The 22,816-nt window shown below is 36.2% G+C and overlaps 1 long non-coding RNA gene across 1 annotated transcript; it reads right to left on the bottom strand.

Annotated features, from left to right (window-relative positions):
- Positions 1 to 7,431: 7,431 nt before the first annotated feature.
- Positions 7,432 to 13,488, bottom strand: LOC140693302 (uncharacterized). Its single transcript, XR_012069022.1, has 4 exons — positions 13,360 to 13,488; positions 12,917 to 12,979; positions 10,610 to 10,694; positions 7,432 to 7,696 (listed from the first exon to the last, which is right to left on the bottom strand). It is a non-coding gene; the product is annotated as an uncharacterized lncRNA (long non-coding RNA).
- Positions 13,489 to 22,816: the final 9,328 nt, after the last annotated feature.

Below are 22,816 nucleotides of genomic sequence, written 5' to 3'. Positions count from 1 at the left end.
CAACCTGCTGGTGGCACAATGAGCTGGAATGAGCCTGTCTGCTTGGTGACAAGTGACAGGTCTCTTTTGGTTCCTTGCTCCAGGGAGGGAGGCATGTCCACACAGTATTGGGGCTTCAGAGCCAGAATGTAGTAGAAAAGCCTCCTGGTCTCCCAAAAGGTGGGAAAGTGAGCAGTGACACTGGAAAGGCACTCCTCTCTGTGGCCCTTGGCTTTCTCCTTGTTACAGTGGAGAGTGCAGTGCTGCCCCTGACAGCCCACTTCCCTGCTTGGAGGCCTTTGCAACAGGTGGAGAGTGCTTGGAAAAGCCCATTTATTCTGAGGAACTGTTATTGCTCCTGGTGGGATTATTATTTTCATGTCACTTGTGAGGTGGGCCCTGAGGGGTCCCTGATCTGGGGGCACAGACACCCACAGAAACTTGGCCCGGTATTGCTGTTCATTCAACAATGTCTTACCAAGCACCTACTGTGTGCCAGATTCCCAGGGTAGAGCAGTGATGTTGACAGCACAGGTCCCTGCCTCACCTCATCTCTGCATCCCAGGTGGGGTCACCAGAGTGGGAGTTCAGGAAGCAGAGGATGTGGCCGAAGCCTTGTGGGAACCCCTGGGTTTTTCTCTGTGCTGAGGGCCCTAGCAGCACACCGATTGTGGGACTCAGTACCCGCAGGACCCAGCATTCATGGGTAAAGGAGAGGGGCATTTCTACAAGCCCATCCTCACTAACCCCAGGCTCTGGAGGGCAGCTCCAGTCTGCTCAAACCCAGGGGGCATCTTCCGCCATCCTGATCACCCTCTGGTATTACTCCCCGCTCAGATGCAATTTTCCCTGTGGTAGCTACACTCAGAATATGTGTTTGTTTCTCTCCCATGTGTTTAAGTGGACTTCAGATGCATGATAGCGATGGAGTGGCTAAGCCTCTGGGCAGATTGCTGGGTGACCCGTGGAACTTGCTGCACATGTTAAGCTCCCTTCTGCCAACCAATGGGCCAGGCCCCACCACTGTTCTGTCTGTTCTACCTCACTTAATCTGCACAGACACTCTGTGCGGGACATCCTGTTATCCCCCATCTTTGCTGACCTTGGGTGGACAAAGCTTGGGTTTGAGACAGTTGCCCAGGTCACATGGTTGACAAGTGGGGAGCTGGGGATTTGCACCCTGGTCCCAGGAGTCTGGATCATGGAAAGGGCTGGGTGGGGCAACTTATTGCAAAGGGAAGTCCTTCCGAAGCCCCTTCCATGAGAGCCCACCCAACAGCACATCTAGGAGAGTCAGCGTTTCCTGGACCAGATGGACAGAACCTCAAAACTTCTTTGCAGATTGTTTCCATGCTCTTTTGCAAGCACAGAAAGGCCGCAGGCCAGGGAAGGATAAGGCCAAGAGTGTTTTCACTGGGGAGAGTGAAGGACAAGTGTGAAGACACACAGCACTCCCAGCAGCCCTCTCGGCAGAGCCTGCCACTGGGTGAGCAGCTACCGTGACTACCTACCATAACCCTGTGAGGTTCATGCCTGTACAACTCTGCCTGTGAGAAGAGCAAAGTGAAGCTCAGAGAGGTATGGGGACATTCCAAAGACAAACAGATAAGGTGGGATCATCACCACCATGCTGTGCAGGTGTCACACTGTCACACTGCTCATGCATGGCCTGCTGGGAGTAGTGAAGGCCTGATAGGAGCACAGGAACACTGTGGTGAAGGTGACGTTTCTACCTGGGACAGCTGGTACCGGGGACTCTAGCTGGTTCTTCATTGTGCCTGCTTTGAGTGTCAGCGTGTTGCAGCCTCATGTAGGGGAAGGGCTGTCTCCTTTCCACACCGGTGCAAAAGGAAGAGCATGTACACACTGGCATCACCATAGACCACCGGCAGGATCAGGATCTGGAGCTCAGAGCAGAAACTGCCAACACCTCAGGAACTGGTGCAAGAGGAGGACCTGAGTGCCCCCTGAAACATTTCTAGTTTTAAAAACATACTTCATTAGTGGGAGGTGATAAACAGTTGATCCCTTCAAAATATTCTGTTATCCAAGGAACAATAGCACCTCAGCATTGTAAGAGGTTTAACTCAGTCATCAATAACCATCACTATAGGTATGAGAAAACAGAGTGTTAGGAGTTACAAAAGGGTCTCAAGATCATGCAGGTCTGAACTGAGAACCATCCAAAGCATGTGCTGCATGATAGCCTCTCTAAGCTACCTGAGGCTTGGTCTGCTCCTGACACAGGGCAGATGGTTCTGAGAAAACCACACTCCTCAGGGGACCCCAGGGAGTTAACAGAGTTGAGTTTGGGTTCCTGGTCATCTTCTAAGTCTGGAATTTTGAGATTCTTCTGCACCTGTCCTTCCCCCAGAACAGAATCTGATTCAGGCGGGATTCCAAGGACTGAGGCATGTGCCAGGCAAGAGAGCAGGCATGGCTGGATGAGAGCATCACCAGTGCCATTAAAAAAGAGGCCAGGGCACTGAGATTTCCAGTGATTTAGCATCATGGCTGGGAGGGGTCATGTGTTCTACAGTGAGTTCCGAGTATCCTGCACCGCCCTCGAGGACCTGCAGGGGGCGCACGAAGCCAGCGTGCCTTAGGTGGCGGTGCGCATGCGCAGTCCGCGTCAGCAGCCAGCGTCTTCCCTGGGGGCGGAGTTTGCTTTCCTCAGGGCTGAGCGGGCGGCGCCAAGGAGGCTCCGGGACAGCGCTGCCTGCGTGTCTGCGGGAGGATGCTCCCCGCTCTCTGTCTGAAGTTACGCCGGTTTCCCACGGCCTGAGCCCGCTTCCTGCCGGGGTGTGTGTGGACCTGACCGAGCTGGGGCCCCGGCCAGCAGGGCAGGAGGGGACGGGTGCGCTGGCGGGCCCGCTTCGACTATTCTCCTCGCCCGCCGGGAGCGGGTGAGTGTCCGTGTCCATCGGGGCCGCTGGGGTGTCCGCGCCCCTGGTCCTCACCGCCCGGGTCCCCCCTTCCTCCGTGTGAACGGAGGTGTGTACACCAAGGGTCAGGAGCGGGGACGCGGGTGTAATGGGAAAGGGGCTGAGAAAGTACTGAGAGTTAAAGAGAAGTGTGTAAAATTACATTATGTTAATTTTTATATTTTAAGTGTGTCAAAGTCAGAGTTTATCATGCTTTTACTTTCTTGTCTTTAAAGGAATGCAATCATTTAGTTTATACTTAAAATATGCTTCTCAGCTTATCTCATTTTCAAGTCAAAATACTGCCACGGTTGACATTTTCTCATAATACAGTGACAATCTTAAACATGTGTGAATATAAACTCATTGAAAAAATCTTGCAGTATTCCATGGTGAGTTGTCTTGTTAAAAATAATATCCAGGCCATTGCTAAATTATTACAAAAATATAAATTTTTTGAAGCACTTTTAGAAGTTCCACGCACAGTGGTATTTTTAAAACACCAACCACTGCATAGTGCTTAAGATCATTTAAGATGAAATATATTCAAACCTAAAACTTTAGAATACTCAAAAGGCAGGGTAATGGCTGCTTTTTCATTGCAAATACATTTTTTTCTTCATAAGTGCAAAATACGAAGGTATTCAGCTAAATTTTGTATATCTTTATTCAAAAGGTGAAATTAGAATATAATCTCCTTATTTTTTATTTTAAGGCTATTTCCCATAAAAATTGGTATTTTTATCTGTAGGACCTTAATTGTCTATTCATTTGTTTTTTTCTTTTCGTTTATTTTCTTTAACAGAGAGTGCATTCTTGTGTCTTGTTAGAGTTTTTAATTCTCCTAACTTATTCCAAGACTTTCTGACACTGATAGTAAATAATGGGAAAGGCCTTATAGTAACTGCATCTTTTCATGTAGTCAGGATTTTTTTTTTTTGGATAACTTTTTTTTACAATTTCCACTTGGTTCACAATATTATCCCATTATGACAACTCAATAAAAAATTGTAATCTGTTTACACCAAGACACTTATGTCAGCACACTGCTTTTTCTGATATGATTTTACATTAGATTATAATATAATATTTGATTTGATTTACATATAGACTAATACCTATTTTATATATTTACACACATATATGAATATCTGCTAAATGCCATTAATTTGCATGGCGTGGTAGCTGATAACATGTGATCTTTCTGACCATTGGCTATTCTTATGTGTGTCTAACGTACTACTTAGAACAGATACTAGAACATCACACCTCTCATTATACAGTATTTTAAAGGTTATATTTTATTTTACTTATTTTTAAACATTTTTTATTGAGTAATAGTCATTTTACAATGTTATGACAAATTCCAGTGTACAGCACAATTTTTCAGTTATACATGAACTTACATATATTCATTGCCACTTTTTTTTTTGCTGTGAGTTACCACAAGATCTTGCATATATTTAAGATTCCACACATGAGTGATCTCACATGGTATTCCTCTTTCTCTTTCTGTACTGCTCCACCTTGAATAACATTCTTCAGGAGCATCCATATCTCTGCAAATGGCGTTATGTAGTCAGTTTTTGTGGCTGAATAGTATCCCATCATATAAATATCCCACATCTTTATCCAGTCATCTTTTGATGGACATTTTAGGCCGGTTCCATGTCTTAGCTGTTGTAAATAGTGTAGAAAAATCAGCTGAAAACCTTATGGGGGTTCCCTTGTAACTCACTCTTTGTTTTTCTCTTGCTACCTTTAGGATCATTTCTTTATCCTTGAATCTGGCTATCTTGATTAGGATATGCCTTGGTGTGGGTCTGTTTCGGTTCTTCCTGCTTGGGACCCTCTGAGCCTCCTGTGCTTGGATATGATTCCTTCTTTAGGTTTGGGAAATTTTCAGTCATGAGTCCTTCCCATACCTTTTCAATCCGCTTTGTTCTTTTTCCCCTTCTGGAACTCCTATTATGCATACATTGGCACAGTTTATATTACCCCATAGGTCCCGTATATTGTTTGGTTTTTCATTTGTTTTTCTCTCAGCTGTTCTGATTGGGTGCTTTCTGTTGTCCTGTCTTCTAGGTCACTTATTTATTCTTCTGTATTTTCTTGTCTGCTTTGCACAGCCTTTAGGTCAGCTCTCATCTCAGCCAATGAGTTTACTAACCCTACCTAGTTCTCCTTTATAGTTTCTATTTCATTTTTGATACATTTTATATACCTAAACACTATTTCTTTTAGTTCCTTCAGTACTTTGATCACTCTTTTTTGAAATCTTGATCTAATAGACCATCAATGTCTATTTCTTTGTTCATGCTTTCAGGGGATTTCTCTTGATCTTTTCATTGGGAGTGGTTTCTCTGCTTCTTCACATTGCTCATATCTCTCTGGCACCGTGGCTTAAGGAGTAGCAGTTACCTACTTATCCTGGAGATGGTGTGCCCTTAATGATTTTATCGAGAGGTCTTTGTGTCTTTAGCCTGCTTCATGAACTCAGCTTGCTGTTTCATAGGCCTTCTGTTGGCACCCTCATCTGTGCTGCTCTCAGTGGCTGTTGGCCAGCAGATTGTGCCCCCTCCTAACACTAGTCAGGAGCTGAGCTCTTATCCAGTGGGTGGGCAGGTCACTCCCCCTCCTGATGCCACAGTCAGATGCTGTGCTTGGGGGGAAGCGTGGGCAGATCACACCCCATCCCAGCACTGTGGTCAGGTGCTGTGTTCCTGCCAGGAAGGTGGGTGGCTGCCCACCTGCCCTCTCCTGGTGCTGGTCGCTCCGCTGCTCTGTGCAGCTGCCTGCTCTGCCTCGGGTAGGCGGTCTTAGGTGGGCTCAGGGAAGACCACGGAACAGCCCCGCCTACGCTCTGTGCCAAATCTGAGCTCCTTGTTTCCCTTGGCGGCACAAGTTCTCTGAGGTGTCAGGGTAGAAAAATCCTCTCTGCCTCAGGCTATAAACAAGTCTCAGTCCTGCCTAAAAGGTTGTGGGGCCCCCACGTGCAGATTCAGGTCTCAGCCCTGCCCCCGCCCGGGCACTATGCACAGGACAAGATGGTAGCTGTGGCTGAGCCCTGCCTCTCTTCTTGCGAGATGTGCCAGTAATGGCACAGGTCTGAGGAGACAAAGGCTTCAGCACCCCTCCCCCCAGGGCACATGCCTGTTTATAGTTTTGTTTACCTTCTGAGTTAAAATTTACCTGACAATGAAATGTATAAATTAGGCTTTTGAGGTTCATCCTTGTATCAGTAGTTGATTCTTTTTTATTGTTGAATTGTATTCCATTGTTTGAATATACTATCATTTGTTTTATCCATTCTCCTACTGATAAATACTTAGGCTTTGGATATCTTTTTTTGCAAGCAAACATTTTTTTTTAAATGCAAATATAATATACATGCTTAAATGTGAACATATCTTAAGTATACAGCTCAGTGATTTTTCACAAAGTAAACACATCTATGTAACCTTCATCCAGTCAAGAAACAGAACATTGCTGTTCCACTTTGGGTTTCTTCCCAGATACTATGTCACCCCTTTGATGGATTCACCATCCTAAATTCAGCCACCATGGATTGGTTTTTTTGCTTTTGAAATTTTTAGTCCCGTACATTCCACTCAACATTATGTAAGATTCATCCACTAGTGTTTTCTGTAAACTAGTATATTTATTTTTATTGCTTTAAAGTATACAACTTGTATGCATGTGCCACCACTTACGGTTATGTATTTATTGTTGACAGGTCTTTGGGTCATTTTCTATTTGGGGCTATAACAAATAGTGATTATGAGAATTTTCTGGATGTCCTTTTGTGCTCAGATGTAGAAGCTTCTGAAGGGTACACAGGGAGTGTGTGTGTGTATATATGTATATGTGTGTGTGTGTATATATGTACACACACACACATATACATATATAACTTTCATTCAAAAAGCCTACTTTCAAAGTATTTGAAAGAATTTATATTCCCACTGGCCATGTGTAAGAGTCCCCATTGCATGTTACCCTCACCAATGCTTCATATCACTTAACAACTAACTATTCTAGTGGATGTCTAATGGTGTTCCAAGTGTGGTTTTAGTACGTATTTTATTATTACTAAAGAGCTCAGCCACTTTTCATAGCTTATTTGGATTTTTCTTTTTGTGTGTGGAGCACCTGTTCAATTTTTTTGCACATTTTAATATTGAGGTTTTGCCTTTTTCTCCACTGGTTTTTGTTCTCTATATGCCCTAGATACAAGTCTTTTGTTGGATATAGATATAGCAAATATATTTTCCCACCATGTGGCTTTTCACTTTCTTAATGATATCTCTTGATAAAAATAATTCTTAATTTTACTGAAGTCCAACTTAAATCTCTTCTTTTATGTTTAGTGCTGTGTCCTGTTTAAGAACTCTTTGCCACTTCAAAGTCATTAAAATATCTCCTACACTATTTTCTAGATGCTTTATTTTGGTGGGGGATTAGGTTATTTATTTTAATGGAGGTACTGGCAGTTGAACCCAAGACCTTATGCATGCTAAGCACACATTCCACCTGAGCTTTACTCTCCCCCAGATGCTTTGCTTTTTGTTTCAAATTTATTAGATTTATAATCTATCTAAAATTACTGTTCATGTATGGTACAGGGTTTAATTCAATACTGTTCCATTGGTCTATATGTCTAACTTTAGGTAGTTATCACATAGACTTAATATTGTTTTATAATAAGTTCTTTAACATTGTTCTTTAATATCAGCTTGGCTATTGTTGGCTCTTCAAGCTTCTCTATGTATTTAGAATCAGCTTGTCAAGTTCTACAAAAAAACAGTAACAACAATTAAGTTTTGGGGATTTTGATGTACATATATAAATCTTTGAATCAGTTGAAGGGGAACTGACATCTTTAAAATGTTGAGCCCTCCAATCCATAAATTTGGATTACCTCCCCTATACTTATTTTTATCACTGCTGTTACAAATTATCACAAATTTTGCAGCTTAAAGCAACACAAACTTATTATTTTATGGTTCTGTAGGTCAAGTCAGGAACAGGTATCACTTGGCTAAAAATCAAGATGTCAGCAGGGCTGTATGCCCTTCTGTAAGTCAAAGGAAGAATATATTTCCTTGTCTTTTCCGGCTTCTAGTGTTCACCCACATTTCTTTACCCATGACCGTTCCTCTATCTTCAAAGCTAACAGCTTTACAGCTTTCTAATCCTTCTTCCAAAGTCATATCTTTCTGACCACATCTGGGAAGGATTTTCAATTTTTAAGGACTCCTGTTGTTAGACTAGGCCCATGTAGATAATCCAGGCTAATCTCCCTGTCTCAGAGTCCTTAACCTGATACATCTGCAAAATCCCCTTTGCCATGTAAAATAACATATTCACAGATTTCAGGATTAGAACATGGATATAGGTAGGGGTCAGTGTGGTGCACTATTCTGTTTATCAAACTGTTTAACATTTCACGCTTTCTGACAAACGTACAAGATAGAAGTTCCTGATCATGTTTAGAATGCTTCCTCTGCAAAATATTGGGCACTGAGTTTATTTGAAAGGACTGAAAATAATATTACCACAGGAATGGTTTCCTAATTCTACTGACATTTACTTACTTTATACTTAAATACCCAAAATGGTCAGCCAGGAGTGGGATCTTGGCAAATAAAATAAAAGTATAATTCAAGCTTTTATCACTGAATTTATTAGCTAATTCTATTTTAGAAACAGACAGAAAATAAAACAATTTAGAGTAAGTCTGCTTACTTATATATTAAGTGAAAATAAAGTTTTAAAAGCATGTCTGAATATGGGATAAAGTGAGCATCATAAAATGTAATGTTAATATTTAGTACCTGGAAATCTCAAACTCCCAATTTATAAACAAGTTCATACTGTATATCACAGGGAACTATATCCAATACTGTTTTGTAGTAACTTATGGTGAAAAAGAGTATGAAAATAAATATATGTATGTTCATGTATGACTGAAGCATTGTGCTGCACACCAGAAATTGACACAAAATTGAAAACTGACTACATATATATATATATATATATATATTTGAAAGGACTGAAAGGACTATATATACCAAGAAAAAAATTAGATTGCTAACCAATAAAAAAATCTGTCAGTAATATTATGCTAGAAACCCTGAGACACAAAAGAAAATTTCAGGCATACATCTGTTTATAGAGTCATAGAAAAATAGTGCCTATGCAAGTCCCTGATAAGCATGAGAAAATAGGAAAGGCAATATAAAAGTTCAAAATGCTTTGCTATGTAAGAGCTGCAAGATGACTCAGACACAAACTTAAGTGGTCAAAATATCTATATAATTAATGATAACATAAAGTAATTGAGGGCATCATTTTAAATGAGATAAAAATAGCTGCTCAATTTTCATATTACTAACCAAGTCATTTATGTTTATAGTAGGTTTATATTATTTTTAAATGTATTTATATTTTATAAAGACATATCAACTTAGATCCTGGCAGATAACTGACAGTGGAGCAACTGATTGATTTAAATGGGCATCACAGGCTTATCAGATTTCATATGCTTTAAATATACATTAGATATTAGCTGTCAGGAAGAGTTCAAATTTCATTTATTCTAACATAGCTGTGCCACAGGCAGGTTACTCTGTATTCACAATGGAGGATCATGATAGATATGAAGATATCAAGCCTTATTGATCTTCATAGGGGTGCTTTTATAAGAAAAGGAGAATAAAATAAAAAAAATCTAAAATACTACTTTTTTTTATAGTGTTCTAACAGTTATATCTTTTATTTTTTAACTGAGTTATAGTCCATTTACAATGTTGTGTCAATTTCTGGTGTACAGCACAATTTTTCAGTCCTTTATGAATATAATTATATTTGTTTTCATATTTTTTCACCATGAGCTACTACAAATTCTTGAATATATTTCCCTGTGTTATACAGTATAAGTTTGTTTATCTATTCTATATATACCTGTCAGTATTTACAAATCTTGAACTTCCAGTCTGTCCCTACTCACACCCCTCCCTCTGTAAAATACTATTAAATCAACATATATTTTTGAAGAATTATGAAAAATGGGAAACTATAAGTTCTTTCTTTAAATTGGAGCAAAGAGAACTACTTTAACTGGGAAAATACTTAAAATCTGGCAAGTTTTATGATTTCATGTTCACCCGACAGCTTTTCTTTCCTCCTTTCTCCTTCAATCTTTATTGGACCTTCTAAAGAATTAAATTACAAAAAAGAAAAAAAGAAAGAAAGAAAGAAAATTAAGAAACAGCTCTGCATCTAAAATAACCTCCTAACTGGAAAGATGGTATACTTTGTGAAAAATTTACAGCTGCCAACTTCTATGTCTCTGTCCACACTGCCTTACTTGTTAGGGAGGGTCTTAAAAAAAAAAGTAAAGAAAAATAGCAAATTATAATGACTTTTACATTTTAAATTCTTTTCTATGTGTCTACAATCTGCTCTATCATGAGTTATTAAGATAAACATTATCAGCTATACTCTACTTTCCTATCATGCACATTGTGACTCTAAGAAGCACCCACGCTCTAACTTACCATCTGCAGGTGGTGTACAGGTTAATGCAGTTCTTTTGACAATATATGGTTTTGTAGTGTAGTTGTCTAACTACTACATAATGGAAAAGATGTAGAACTACTGGTACCACTGCCCTCGGTCTCTGTCATTTACCTTAAACATACCTGGAAAAGTAGATTCAAAAACTCATTGGCAAGAACATTTTTCACACTCCAGATCTGATATTCTTCTAGAGTTAAGATGGCCATTCTGAAAGAGAAACAATATTTAAGAATATCTTAAATCTTCATTTTCTTATATTATTTGAATTAAATTTGTTTTATTAAACTTGCAATGGTCATTAGTCTGAAAGAAAACTAATGATTTAATGTAGATGCTATGTATTCATCTGAAAGTAGGCCAGCAAGAATAAGTTCAAAAGTAACCAAACTCTGAAGTAGTCAGTCATAACGTGGGCAATTTATCACCAAAAATCTTCCTCCAGTAAGACCTGGGAAATAACTCACAGTATCTTCTGGTTCAAGGTGAAGTTTACTAACAGAACCCACAAAAGGTTCTGGGTAGAGAAAAAGGACTATTTACTAACTTTGAAAGCATTTTTCCAAACTCTTTGGATTATGCCCTTTGACCCTAACAATTTTCTAAGATCTTTAAAACATCTGGCAATATTATTAGACTTCTTAAGAGATTTAAAAGAACTAAATATATATAATAAATGAGTATCTATATTAACATTTCCTCAAAATAAAATGTAACATTACTTTCACAAGTTGAGTAAAGCAGTATTTTTTTTTTTTGGTGTCAAAGTGTACCAAAAATTACATTTATATACAGTAGACAATATTTCTCGGCAGGCAAAAATATAACCAAATGCTTCTTACTTCATGTTTTGAACAATCACCTTAACAATCCTAGATGAATAATAATGTTCTTAGCTTTTATTACTTAATTATATTTTTATTATCTAATGATTTATTATTTAATGATATTTAATAATATTTATTATTAATGATATTCATGTATTCATTCAATATATATTACCATTTTTTATAAGAAAAGATTTTAAAGCACTGTGATGGTAATTATTGGCTTTCATGATGCAACTTCCATTGAAGTATATTAACACCAACGTAATGGTACAAAATAATGGGTAATATTGTCACCGTCTAGTCACCAGTGAATATGGGTAATAGGTTTGGTTGAAAGGTCCAAAATCTATTCTAAATTTTTACCATTTCATTATTATGGTTACACGGAGATGGAGCAGCTAAATGATTTTTTTTTTAATGTTCAAAAGTACAGCCATAAGAAGAAACTCGGTCTTATATAAAAATAGACAGCAATGATAACCTCCATACTTATCAAACACCCAGAAGAAAGGCGATGGAAATTGTATCTCTACATAAGGTATTTCCTAATAGAAACTTTCCTGTGTTTCTGTTTTCATATATACTAAATAGAAATGGCTACCTTAGTTTTGGGCAGAAAAGTAAATGAAGACGGTTATCTGAATTGCCAAACAAAGATCAAGCCCTGAAAAATTCATTTCTATTATTTATTTCTATTGAGTGTCAGTTAATAAGACTATGATGATTTCTTCTGGATTTGTGATTGAAAAAAATGTTACTTATTTTTCTAAGCCTGTGTAAGGCCACTATGGTCTACATCCTACCATTTGCAACTTGGTACATGTCAACATTTGAATAGAAAGGGTCAAATTAACTCATATGTGTCTCACATATATGGATTATCTTCAGTTTCACAGGGATACATAGACATTAAGGCAAACCTATTATAATATCTTTAATAAATGTTGTGAAACTAAAAAAATTCAAGGCTTTATTCTTTGTAAAGTACATGCTTGTTTCTGCTATTATACACTTATTCTGGCTGCTATTAAAGAACTTAGGACAGACCCTCACCAATATTATTGAAAAAAAATTTAAAAACTATATACACCACCCAGATTGAGGTGAAAAATAATTTCCATCATCCCAGATGTCCTATGGTCCTTCTCAGTTAACTCACCCATCTCCAAAATCACTATTGTAACACTTATTAACATTAGTTCTGTCTCTGTTCTAGAACTTCATATAAATTAAATTGTACAATGTGTTCTTTTATTGTGGCTTCTTTTGCTCAATATAAGTTTTGTCTTACCATAATGTATTAAACTGGGAGAAGTAAAGATTATAAACTACAGATGACAAGGGCTGTCTCTACTTAATTTTTACAAAATGCCTAGCTTATAAAATATAATGTTTTTATGTAAATAACACTTAATGGAGTTGTTTAAAGGTCGAATAGGCTTTCCTTAGGGACAACTTGGAGTTATTGTAACCACAGGTCCAAATAAGCATTTAGCAGGGATGATGCAGAAGAGATTCAAGTATGTATATGTTACGTATGTATACCAATTCAGAATATAATGTATTTTTAGAAAAGAATAAATTAGTCTCTGCTAGACTCACCTTTGTGGTGTCATGTGCATTCTATGTGTCTTCTACAATGTTGGATAGATCCACAAGTAATTCCTTTAAAACCAGAAACCCAAATCAGTAGTTAGGAAAGAGAAGGTATCATTTTTATTAGACAGTAGCTGAAGTATAAAATATTTTTTCGGTCAAGTTTTTTTTTTTTAATTCCAGAAATAGATTGCTTGTTTACCTTAAAAATTTATAACAATTTTCCAGTGGTTTCATTTTTTTTTTTACATAATACATTCAGTTTATTAAATTTTCTAAGGCAAATTCTCTTCCCAATTTTGCATCTTTGGCTATGAATATTTTGAGTAGCATAATATAGACCCTAGAAGTAGTAAGAAATCTTTTTCTCAACCTCTTTTAAAAAATTCTTCACTCTATGTTCCTGTTGGAAGTTTACATGCAAGAAGATGTATACAATCAGACTTTACCAGGGTATCATCGGTGCAGTTGTCCTTCCAGACCTCTGTGCAACCACGTGTCTCTCAGTTCAAGCCTAGAGAGAACTCCATCACTCCATCACCGTCAACATCAAATACCTTGAAGCAAACTAAAGAAAAGAAACTCTTATGGAGGAAAATTACTTTTATATTCTGAAGTATAATACATTTTATTACAACCTGTCCTAGTGAAATTACTTAGTTCCTCAAACAACTACATTCTGGATTAAGTTCTTATTTGGAGGAGATTGTGTCATTAAAGTCCTTTGAACTTGTAGGAATTCCTGTACACTTCACAAGTCTCTCTCCTTATATAATTAGCCAGCTTAGAGAACTCTATCCTTCATCTAAATCTAAAGTTAAATTTCTTGCAAACTGAAAAAGAAGGGCCAAGTTACTATACAATATCTCACAGATTTTGAGAAGGTAATTCAAGCTTTAAAATTAATTTCTAATATTTATAACTGACCACTTCAGAGTTGATTCTTACAATGCTGAAAATATTCCATCTACACTAAGAATCAACAAAAAGCTGGTACAGTCAGCTCCCCGTATCCATTGGTTCTGCATTCACAGGTATAAACAATAGATCAAAAGTATATATATATATATATATAAATTTTCCCAGAAAGTTCTCAAAAGCAAAACTTGAATTTGCTATGCACTGACAACTATTCACATATCATTTACATTGTATTTACAAATAATTACATTTTATTAGGTACTAAAAGTTATCTAGAGATGATTTAAAGTATACAAGAGGATGTGCATAGATTATATGCAAGTACTATGCCATTTTACATAACGACATGAGCATCCATGGACTTGGTATCTGAGGGGGTCTCAGAACCAATCCTCAGCAGATAATGAGAGATGACTGTATAAAGATTTTGCCTCTCCAATGTAATTAATGTGCACCCAATACTTTTGCCTAAGAACAATTTCAAATCTTCAATGAAGTTTATATACAACAAGCTAAAAACCCAAAGTATCAGCACTTTGCTAATTAACAACAATATCAGCAAAATTGCTAGTTAGTCTAGTTGGTTAACTTCCACTAGTCCACTGGCAAAAAAATAAATTTAAAAAAATTTAAGACAACAATTACCCTCAATTGAGAAACAAAGACTTCAGCCTCTTTAATACCAGAACTTTAATGTGAACAAATAATCTATCACAAAGTCAGGTTAGAGTAATGGCATACTATCAGGGAAGATAAAAGAAATCTAAATTTTTAAGATTAAATAATTATCTACTTCACACACCCATGTAATAATTATGCTATTAAGTTAACTGAGTGCATCACATTACAACATTACTAAAGAATATTGAACTATTAAGTATCATACCCAAAATATGCAGTATTTGTGAAGCTGTATTTTAGAAAGATGCAGAGATAATGACCCTAATGAATATGTAAGAATTAGGTTCCAATTAAATGTAAACTGCTGCATTTTCCCAAACAAATATGGTTAAGATTTAGGTATGTAATATGCTTATAAATTATGCCATAATATTTTAGTAAGGTTTAAAAGATAAATTTAGTATTTAATAAAATTGTTTTATCATAAATTTAATTTTGCTAATAAAATATCAATATACATAGTGATAGAAAATAAGTTGGAATTCAAGTTAAGCAAGACAAATTTTCTATATAGACTATGAGAAAATATTTTCTATATGCTTAACATTTTCAAACACATCATGACTGATGTAGTTCATTTATCATGAATTGTACATTTATCTGGAAAATCAACCATCATTAATAACAAAGATCTTAAATTACTCCACAGTAAAAAAGAATAGATGATTGAAATTTTACACTGACCTCAGTAAAACCTTAGCAAGAGATTGCTATTTGCAAAAGGGATGAAAACTCAAGCCTTAAACAGATGATTTTTTACATGAATGGATGCTAATTTTTTTCTCTGTATAGCTTCCAAATTTTGTGATGTTTAACACACTTATATTTCTGTCTTTCAGCCAGAGGTCCTCTGCAACAAGCTGATAGCCCACAGGATATCTCCTTAAAATCTATGTGGCTGTCATGATTTTCACCAAAAGCATTAAATAAACCTGTAAAATAGGAATACAGACAGAATAAATCACTGCCAACCAACTTCCTGTTAATAATGACATGCCTATGAAAGGAGGCATGACTCGCATAAACTGATTTAGTTTTTAAAAGTTATCAGTAGTTTCCACTGTCTTAGGAAGTTTCCCCCCCCTCGGCATAATTATAACCAAAATTTAACTTCCTAGAAGAAAATACTATCATTTAGTGTTTGGTTTTGTCTGTATACCTGTCTCTACCTTACATTAATTCCAAAAGTCAAAAGTGATTGTAGAATGTAAAAAATAAAAATGTATTTTAAAAATTTAACTGGAAAAATGTCAGAGACCACAATTATCCTAATTTGGAAAGACTAAGAAGAAAAAGGAAAAAAGAAGAAGAAAAGTTGAACTCTATCAAAGATATACTGTGTTGTTATTAAAGAGCTTCATACAGCTCCTTCATGAAGCAAAGAAAACTAACACACTATATTATAAGAGACAGAAATTCTGTACTGCAGTCTTCATTGTACCACTTAATCTGTATAACTAAATATATTAAATTTCAGAAATAAAGGGCAATTTATAATCTAATCCTGTGGTTTTTAAACTTTTCATAAAAAATAAATGGAATCATTTTATTTTCAAATGAAATGATTTCTCAATCTCTAATTATAAAAAGGTAAAAACATAACTGCACTGCTGAAGTGGAAACCCTGTCTGTTCTAGCTCCCCTAACAAATAAATATTTCTAAAACACACTAGAAACCTGAAGAATACAGACTGTCTATTTCAAGAATCTAATTCTGTGCCCTCAAAGAGCAGAAAATTGAAGCTAAGAAGTAGTTAAATGACTTGCTAAAAGTAAGAAATTTTTTTTAAAAAGGTCTGAATCAGAAGAAGAACCCAAGCTTTCAGATTTCAAATACAGTTTTTGTGATTATCACCCACAACTGCTCCTTGTAAACCTCATTTAAAAAAAAAATATATATATATATATATATATATCTCCTCATATATATATATATGTAATTATAGTAGTGAAAAGTTTAGAGCTAAGTGGGGACCTTAGAGATGGTCTAGTGGTTTCTTAATTTTTTAAGGGTGGGGGAAGTATACAGCAGTGGAACCTTCTTCTATATAAAAGAAATACAATAGACACTCCTCAGCTGAGGAAGAGGTGGGGTCATGTGTGGAAGCTAGGGCTTTGCCTATTCAGTGTCCACCACCCTGACCCTGCACCAGATGCTGAGGTACCACACTGGAGCACACTTTCATAATGATTGTCTTGGTCAAACTGATTTTATATATGAGAATATTCAAGTGCAGAAAGGTAAACCGACTTACACAAGGCTCCAAAGGTGGAACAAGGCTCAGGTGTTTAGCAAAGAACATTTGTAGAAAATAGAAGGATTCCCACCTTCACTCAGAGATGGACGAATTGGTGGTGAAGCCAATGGGCCAAATGTCTCTAAATCAAATAATCCAGTTCGGGATTGAGCCCTCAGCAACCAATAGCATTTCTCCAGATGAATGATGTCTGATTCTTCCACTGACAATCAAATCAAACAAGATTATAAAATCTCACTCTTCTCTTCTGGACAATTAATTAGTTCATCCTGATAATGTAACTTCTAAATATACATTTTAATTTCCCAGTTAAACTGTTAAAAAACTACCTAAAACAAAAACTCTGAAAGACAAATATATTGTATCTAAAGTGGCATGAAAATTAAAATCAAATTAACATAAAAGAGGCTTTAGAATGGGAAAAAATTTGCAATTTCCCATTAAGAAGGCTGTTTAATTCCAACATGTAAAATAATAAACTGAGATACTTATTTTTTGCTTCCCACACTTTTATCTGTATACCCTTTGGTGATTTTAATCTCTATCTTGGATTTGAAAATTCTTGATCATAGTCTCTCCTGGCTACACAGGTAACACACTAATAGCAGAAACTATGTTTGATTTATCCTGTCACTATGGTAACCACTTACACATTTAATACTTATTAAATAAATGTACAAAGGGGATAGACCTAAGCTTCTCCTTCTTGGCCCTAAAATTCTTACTACCCCTCCTATAAAGGCAGGAGCCTCCTCTGTAGGACAGAGAGTAAATGTATCTCATGAGAAGGATTCCCCAACAAGGGCTGTCTTTTCAGCGTGCTTTTAGATGTTTTTATGGGACATTTCAATAAAAGGATCAAGGACCTAAGCTTCCCAGTATGGTGGGCGTTGTGATGGGCATGGGAGGATGCTCACTTAGGAGGATGAGATGTTAAAGACACTAATAGTGAAAAGGACAGGGCAAGATGAAGGGCGATTGGGAAACAGGACCACAGGGATGTGACATCTACTTCCCACTGTCATCTAAGTGATACCTACTTGAAAGAAACATTTCTACAGTTAAATTCTATAATAGGGGGTTATTTAAATGAAGCACACATATACTCAATGAGTAGATCACATGATTTTTAGAGATTCAGAGTGCAGTAGCATTTTCAGAGTACTTTTTACATCAATAACTATTATTTATAAATTAATGTGTGCTAAACAAGTATGTGGAATTATTTCCATTTTGCTTTTAGACTTACTACAGCTTAACGTATTCACTGCACTGATACAGAGTAATTTTTCTAATGAATAAAAATGATAATGTACAACATTGTTAAAGATTCTTTAATTTCACCATCACCAGATTTATGAACATTTAGGCCTATGTGTCAGGCCCCATTTCTTACCAGCTTTTTCACCAGCACCTTACATTGAGGTTATATTGCATTACCCAGAGGTCAGGAAATGTTCTTTCACACATCCACATCTTTATTAGGTCCTGTGTCCTCTGAGGAGAAACATTCTCCCCACTTTCACATCCTTCCATTTTACAGCCTAACCACTAATCCTTCTCTAAACACCTTCTAATGATTTCCAACCTCACCAGCTACACCAGGATTTTAACTTCTCTCTTCTGCAACTGTCCTCCACTGTATATAGTATCCAATATTCAAGTGAAGTATGAGTCCTCATTTACAGGTCTGTGGCCTCTCTAGATTACAAAGTATTTGGATTCAGTAACCTTGTCCTTTTATCACTTTTGCTGCTAGAGTTCCTTTCATAGGAACTGATACATAGTAACCACACAATAAATACTTCCTGAATGAATGAATGAATGAATAACCAAGGCAATCTTCACAGCCAAGGCTTCCCCAACCCAGGTCAGTATTCTTTCTGTTATATCAAAGAGACTCTGCCCCATGAAACAATAGACCCTGCACATTTTAACAAATGTATACAATTATTAGGAACTATTATTAGAACAGAGACTAGCACTACTGTTCTCATAGTTATGTCACGTAAGTAGTGTATTAAAGCTCGTTCTGATTTCTTGTTTATACAAATCAGCTATGTCTGTCACCAGTTTAAATATTAGTAATTTAGAAAACAAAAGTTAATTGATTTATCTACTCATCAGAAATCATTACAACAGATCTATTTACATACCTCTTTTGTCAGTTTATATACCAACTGGAAAAGAAGGGGTGTACAGTCAACTCTGAGAGTATAATTGCCTGCAAAATAAATAAGAGAGAATTTTAATACCTCCAAATGGACTACAAACCTGTATTTAATTCTAACTTTATTTTCTAATTATAAACAATATATAACAGATTTCAAATTCAAGGCATCATTCCTGGAGAATTAAAAATAGGGTGGACCTTACAGATTATCATATTCAGTGAAGTATGTCAGACAGAGAAAGGCAAATATCACATTCTATCACTTATATGTGGAATGTAAACAAACAAAAAAATGATACAAATGAACTTATTTACAAACCAGAAATAGACTCATGACATAGAAAAGAAACTATGGTTACCCAAGGGGAAAGGGGGAAGGGAAGAGATATGTTAGGAGTTCAGGATTAACAGATATACACTATTATATATGAAACAGATAACCAACAAGGACCTACTGTATAGTACAGGGAATTATATTCAGTATCTTATAATAACCTATAATGGAAAAGAATCTAAAAACAATGTATATGTATATGTATATGTATATGTATATGTATATGTATATGTATATGTATATTTATATAACTGAGTAACTTTGCTGTACACCTGAAACTAATATTACAAATCAAATGTACTTCAGTAAAAAGAAATAAATAAAATTTTAGAATAGATAGATAGGTAGGGAGATAAATAGACAGACAGGCAGACAGTCTGGCTAAAACTAAAACACAAGGTGGAAATAACTCTTCAAGAGCCAGAGAGGCTGCAGCACACACTCAGGATAGGAGACTGCAGAGGCGGACTCTGCTGCTAAGGCTGCAGCTCCTGCAGTAAAAGGGTCATTGCTCATTACGGCAGCAGTACCTAGGGTTCTTTGGCAAAGGAAGTGGTAAGGCCATAATGTTCATGTTTTTATTCATTCATTCAATTCAATATGAAGACTTTAGACTAGAGCATGTCAGTAACTAACATGTGTCCTGTGACACTTACCTAGAAATAACCATAATACGATGAAAGCCTACAGATGCACATGCCACAAGTCAGGGTCAAAAGGAAGTCTGTAGTGGGTGCTTATTTCAGAGTTGTTCCAATACATACAGGAACTATTTCTGTATGAAATATTTTAGTCCAACTTTTAAAAATAGCTCCACAGGAAGAATGTCAAAAGTACTAAAGTTTTAAGTAGTAATCCAAGATAGGCAAATGGTAAATATACTAAAGAAATTAGGATCAATAGCTTAGTTATGAATCATATTGATTCATTTGAATCATAATAATGTTCTCTCTGGTAAAATGGAGAAATGGAGTTATTATTGAGGCATCTCATAGAAAGAGGATAATCCTAGTTTATGAGTTGGAGTTGATAGACTTAAATACTGGTATACTATTTAATGACAATCTGAAATAAAATTTACCTTCTGTGTATGAGTCTGCATTGATATATGCAACCTCTCTCTCCTGGAGTGTTATCACATTCTCCTGTAGTTGAAGCAAAGCAGTCACTTAACTCACAGCGTTTACAATTTTGGAAATACAAGCAAAACAAATTAATTCAGTAAAAGAGTGGTTTGCAGATACCATTATAAATCAAACACCTATGCTTTTGACCATAATTTTAAGAAAATGCTATTAACTGGTTGATAATATTAATGCAATTAAAACAAGAAAGAAAAATATTAGTGATGCTGTAGCCACTGTTCATAGCAACAGCAGGGAGACCCAGAGGAAAACTGCCCCTGATACCCTGCACCATAATATGAAGGGGGAAGGCTCGGAGACGCTCAGCCTCACCCTGGATCTACTGGAAGAGGACTGCTCAAAATAAGGCCTGGAAATCTGTATTTTTAAAAGGTGTCTCTGGAAATCCTTACAGACATTAAAGTATGAGATCCCTTGATGTTGGGGATCCAAGTAACTTTACCATATTAAAAGTGAGGAAGTTGGAAATTTGATTTATCAAGAATTTTTTGAAAGAGAAGATATTGATGAAAAAGAAAAATATAGGAGGGGAGGATAGAGAAAAAAACTAGAGGGAGAGAAGAGTGGCTATTAGGACAAAGACAAGACATTTCTCACACATACATGCACACACGCACACACATTCTAGAAAAATACAGCAGAAGAAGACTAATGCCATCACACAACATGGGAATATGCAGAGAGAACTCTTTTCTTCTCTCTGTTTCTCTCTCTCTCTCTAGCTTGCTACCTTATAAAAGCAGTTACAGTAAAAACATTTAAAGCTGTGAGTGGTCATCCCACAAATGAGAATTTTCACCTCTGCACTTGACCACATGGGATAGATGACAGCTGATTCTGCGGCAGAGTTTCCATTATGACAGAGCTACAGTAGAAATAAAAAAGATTCCTTAATTATATGTAAAGGTAAATGTGCTGCTGAATATGATCAAGAAGCTAGTAGAAAATGGGAAACAATATTCAAATTGTCTTTTAACTCACATGAATTTAAATTAATGCAAGGCATATTATCTTGTATCTTGGATTTATTTTATCTGTATTTTAAGCTGCTTAAATTATAAAAAGACACATGTATTTCTATATACATGTATTCACAAGAAATTACATATTTCTAAAAGTAAATGACCTTAATGAATAAGCTCTGATTCATCTAAATAAGTGTATTATGAAATGCATGTTCATAACAACAACATAATAATAAGACTTTGCCATATAAATGGAATCAAATGTGATACAAGTAACTGTGATTTTATTCCCATACTTATTTGATTCATATTATTATTTTAAAGTATGCAGAAATGAGTCAGAAGGAAAGCATTTTAAAAACCATTCACAATAATAAGAAAGATATGACATTCTTTAAATCAATTCTATAAAATTTGGACTCATAAATGATGAACAAAACAGAGGATAGTCACAGGAAACTGCTTTTTGGTGCGCCTGCCTTTAAAAAAATACACAAGCCTACCTTGAACATGTAAGAACTTAGAGTTACTGGACAGAGAGCCTAAGGGAAGAAGATGAAAGAAGGGGGTCTATGAGAGACACTTTAAAATAAAGCATTAAGAGCCAGTGACAAATGAAAATTAATCATAATTGAATTAAAAATAAATCCTTGAAATTTTAGAGTAATTCAATTTACAAAATCATTGTATTACACTTCCCAACCAGGCAGTTTTGTAAATGGTAAAATATACCTATGGTTACAATTTAGTGTTGAATCCATAAAGGAGAGACTATAATCAGAGTATAGTCACCTAAAAAGAGCATGTTGTTTTCCTGGATAGAAGAAATCCAAGGAAACTTTAAAAACTTGAAAATTAATGCCAAGGATCTAAATCAGATTTTCAATAGGCTAATTCACTTGTCAGAAGCAGCTTCCTAGGTTTGACTATTTTCTGAGCTTTCAGATTTTACTTACTTATCACAAAACCAATATAAATAGAAACTAAAATATTTTAAAATAATGAAAAAATTGGTTTGTGCTTAGTAATTAAGAGGTTGTTCTGTTTTGCCAAACTGATGTAAAAGCAAAAACAAACTCTATTTCTTAAATTTTCTTGTTTTTATCCAAGTTAAAACAGTATCAGGTAATGGAACACATCTGTGATTACCCTGAGATACATGTTGACCAAGAAGATATGTTTACTGTCTTAGTTACCTCAGCCTATTTGTGGAACCCAGAAGTCCAAATTTTTCTGCATCCCAGCTGGCAAAAATGGCAGTTCTTCTCAGTCTTCAGCTTGTAATCATTGTTAACATACATGGTTAGGTACATCTGCCTAAAAACAAAGGAAAATTCACTGAAGTCACTTTCTGTCATCACTTGCCATGGAAACATTATTTACCTCTACTAATCAGTTTTCCAAAATTCTGGACAACTTCTTATAAATC

The sequence above is a fragment of the Vicugna pacos genome, unplaced genomic scaffold, assembly GCF_048564905.1.
Source record: "Vicugna pacos unplaced genomic scaffold, VicPac4 scaffold_19, whole genome shotgun sequence".
In the NCBI taxonomy this organism is placed as follows: domain Eukaryota; kingdom Metazoa; phylum Chordata; class Mammalia; order Artiodactyla; family Camelidae; genus Vicugna; species Vicugna pacos.
The sequence above is the reverse complement of the archived record's forward strand: the minus strand, read 5'-3'. Positions and strand labels throughout refer to the sequence as shown.